This window comes from Lepeophtheirus salmonis, unplaced genomic scaffold, assembly GCF_016086655.4.
Source record: "Lepeophtheirus salmonis unplaced genomic scaffold, UVic_Lsal_1.4 unplaced_contig_4642_pilon, whole genome shotgun sequence".
Classification (NCBI taxonomy): Eukaryota; Metazoa; Arthropoda; class Copepoda; order Siphonostomatoida; family Caligidae; genus Lepeophtheirus; species Lepeophtheirus salmonis.
The window spans coordinates 1-4127 of record NW_027294447.1 but is presented as its reverse complement, the minus strand read 5'-3'; the positions used below and the strand labels follow the sequence as shown (position 1 = coordinate 4127).

The 4127-nt window shown below is 30.4% G+C and overlaps 1 pseudogene; it reads left to right on the top strand.

Moving 5' to 3' along the window:
• Positions 1 to 569: 569 nt before the first annotated feature.
• On the top strand, positions 570 to 2089 carry LOC121131345 (kynurenine/alpha-aminoadipate aminotransferase, mitochondrial-like; annotated as a pseudogene).
• The last annotated feature ends 2038 nt before the right edge of the window (positions 2090 to 4127 follow it).

Below are 4127 nucleotides of genomic sequence, written 5' to 3'. Positions count from 1 at the left end.
GTCAACAGTCAGTGGAGAGTCTTCCTTTGGCTATTTACTTAGCATGGCAGAGAAATGAAGTTGATGTAGTAATTGCTAGATTCTCCTTATATAAAATTATTAAATTAGTTCCTATATCCTGGACTAAAATGGAGTGTCCAAATACTTAATAAGGAGTTTCGTAAAATCGAAAATCTACAAGACTTGGATGTTCATCCATGATGACTGTTTAATACAGAATTATAAGAATATTTGTTATAAGAATCCATTAAATTCCATAAAAAAAGAAATGAAGGATGTATAATTATCATTATTTTTAAGAATATATATATATTTACTGAAGACATCTCATATATCTACGCATACTCTAGGTTTGTTTTTATCTGTAAATAGCTTAACTCTTTAGTACAATTTAGCCCCAGGTGGTAGGTGCGAATTTAAAGGGAATTACACAACCGCAAATACCTACTTACTTTCGTTATATAAAGTTGACAGCGTGCGTTTCAGATACGTATAGTCGATATAATTTCTATTAATTCATAATAGCTTGCACGACATTTGGTTAACTTTTTGAATTTGAGTTTGGGAGATATCTATAACAACTGCCAAGTTTTCAAGACTAAAACACTTCTCTCTCTCTAAAATAATTTTCTTGTCATCATCCACACCGATATAACCATGCCAAACTACGATAGATTTATTGGTAGTATTTCTGCGAGGCGTGAACCATATTTGATTTGTGAATTGGCAAAGAAACTTGCATCAGCTTCGAAAGAAATGATACCATTATCAGCTGGAATGCCGAACGCAGAGTTATTTCCTTTATGGAAGCCAAAATTAAACTCAAGGATGAAAAAAACACAACTCTTACAATCGAAGGTTGATTCGATTTTGGAAAAAAATTATTAATTATTGTTTTTCATTTTCCCCCTCTATTCTTTTATAATCGTCAAGGTGCCAAAATGAACAAAGCTCTTCAATATTTGCCAACCCAGGGACTTCCAGAATTGGTGGAAACCATAAAAAAACTACAATTATATGAACACAATCCCCCTAATTGGGAAAATTCCGATATTGTTATTACGTCGGGGTCACAAGATGGGCTTTGTAAATCTTTTGAGATGTTGCTATCGAGTGATACACCTTGTGGATTAATTCTGGAGGAATTTGTTTATTCTGGAATGTTAGCCATTACAAATCCCTACTCTCCAAATTATACAATAGTGGCTTCAGATGGTGATGGAATGGATCCTAAGAATCTTGAGTCTCGTCTTGAAGAATCCTCCAACGCCAAAGAATTGTATATCAATCCAACAGGAATGAACCCCACTGGAACTGTTTTACCCTATAAAAGACGATGCCGTATTTACGAAATTTGCTGTGAAAAAGATATACTCATTCTAGAGGATGATCCCTACTACTACCTCCAATTTGCAAAAGAAAGAGTCCCCAGTTTTCTTTCCATGGATACTGAGGGACGAGTACTAAGATTTGATAGTTTCTCAAAGGTTCTGAGCTCTGGACTACGTCTAGGATTTGTGACAGGTCCTAAGACCTTGATTGAACGAGTTGTTCTTCACATGCAAGCTTCTGTTCTCCATGCATCCTCTTTGTCACAAGTCTTGGTGAATGAACTATTTAATGAATGGGGAATGGATGGATTTTTAAATCATGTCGACGAAATTAAACGTTACTATCTAAACAAGCGGGACTTGATGATTTCAGCTGCAGACAAACATTTGAGTGGCCTTTGTGAATGGTCCATACCTGGAGGTGGTATGTTTCTTTGGTTAAAGTAAATCATATATAATTTAGAAATCACTGTGAAGGTAATGCTATACATGATTCTTTTATTCCTATCATAGAATTTATGGTATAGATGATTCATGGGATATGATTATGGAGAGAGCCATGGCAAAAAATGTCATGCTTTTACCTGGAAAAGCATTTATGGTTGATCCTTCCAGGCCATGCTCATATGCAAGGGCTGCATTTTCAATGGCATCTGCAGATAATTTTAATATTGCATTCGAAAGACTTGCAGAGCTTATCCATGAGGAAAAGACGAAATAAAAATGCTATTTTATTTAAGACATCATACTAAATAAAAAAGATTTCAATATAATTATTATATGTTAAGCGACTGACTAAATTTTAAGTAAGTTTGACTTTTTATTGAAAATAATTATAGATAGCTAATTATAATTTACTAATAAATAGAACCATACTTGAATAAATTATTAGAGCCAATTTTTAATATAATTAATTAATACTAATATACTCCCTAATTTTCACCACATATAAGTCGATAATTTTACTAGATATTCTATCATGTAGCAATGTAGTGAACAATATTACATCAAAACAACTTTACTGTATAAAATGTTAACGGAACTTTACGAAACCTAGCTACGTACAGTCAGAAGCTGAAATTTTATGCATAAAAATTACCTTATATTTCTGTCAGGGGTTATAAAATATAAATTCTACGGCATATATATCAATAATGTAAAATCAAATACAATATTTCTGGAGTTATTTTAAGTATGTTTTATGCAATGATTAATTTATTAATCTTTTTTATTTTAAATATACGGTTCATTGAAATATTCTTTAGTTAAAATTAATTATCTTAATATTAAATTGTATAAAAGTTGATTTACTATAATCATGAATTTATTAGTTTAAAAGACTCTATTCACACTGAACATAAATTACTTAATGTAAAGTAATCCATCCTCTTAATCACAATTTCATCTTGAAGGGTTGAATGATTTTTTAATACAAATCTTTCTAAAATCTATATTAAAATTGATTATCGTTGTTGATGAAAATAGTTTATGATTAAATAGTTAAAAAACGAAACAGCTGATTTGGAATGCAAATATTTAAAAAACATATACTGATACCCCATCAGAGAAATTTGATTCAATTATTTTTTAGTAGGACATTGAAATGATTGATTTAACATTTGATTATATATTTATATATATCATAGGATAAATAATTATGATTAGTGATGGGACGATTAATCGGAATCGTAGAATCGGGTTTTTTTTCTAGAATTGCAATCGGCATTGTGAAAATAATTTTTAAAATGCGATTCCAATTCTTATGTATTATTATTTATTACTTGGGATTCTCTGTTTTTCTTTTTCAAGCCGATTACAACATGTAAATCTTCCAAAACTGACTTCCTTTCTCCTTGAAATTTAGAATTTATGTTTTCCCACAGGCAACAACACTATGTAGAAACTTGTTGACTTTTGTGCAATGTGTAGTCTTAATTCCAGTTCGTTTGAAAAGTAATCTATGTTTGATTTTTTTTCAACAAGCGGGAGTAATCGACATTGCTTGAAATTACGCAATTACTTTGAATATTTCCAAATGCATGAAGGTGTGGCCACTATTAAACATAAATCTGAATGCTCAAATTTGATTTTCATACTACTAGCTACTAATTCATTTGGCATATCCTTTGAGATTTAAACTTAAACATAGTCCCTATTGCTCTAACAATTGCAGCATTTTAGGATTACAGTATTATCGTTAGCAACTAACATTATCTTCTTTGTTTAAATAGTAGTTGCAGTTTGAAGTGAATTTACTGGTTAAAATTTTAATGTGTATTGGTATTCAATAAATATTTTTTTAAATATCAATTTTCCCAATTTAAGGATGAATATTAAAAAATATATATATTAGCCGTCTTAAATTTTTTATTTTTCTACATATTTTCATATACATTCAGTACCACAAAAAACATATTGGTTATAAGTTATATCCAGACTATAGTAAGATATTGATGTGTAGACAATATAAAATGTTGATTTACGCTTATGACCATGATTCAAATAAGTTAAATTAATCTTTAAGTTAATTTTGGAAAATAAATTACGAATACAATTTTTCAATTAAGGCTGATTCATTCATAGGCAGTTGCATCTCAAGAAACCCAAGATGAGCATATATCGCATGGTTAGTTCCAGTTTTTCCTTTTGGTAAAAATTGCTCAACCTATCATCTACATAAGTAAATAAGTAGTGAGAAGATACCGCGTTCATTTTAAAGAGGGTTTTTTTATGGTATGCCGGAAAGGCCTTCGGGAAACACGAATATTCAATATTGTCAATCTATTGGAATTTATA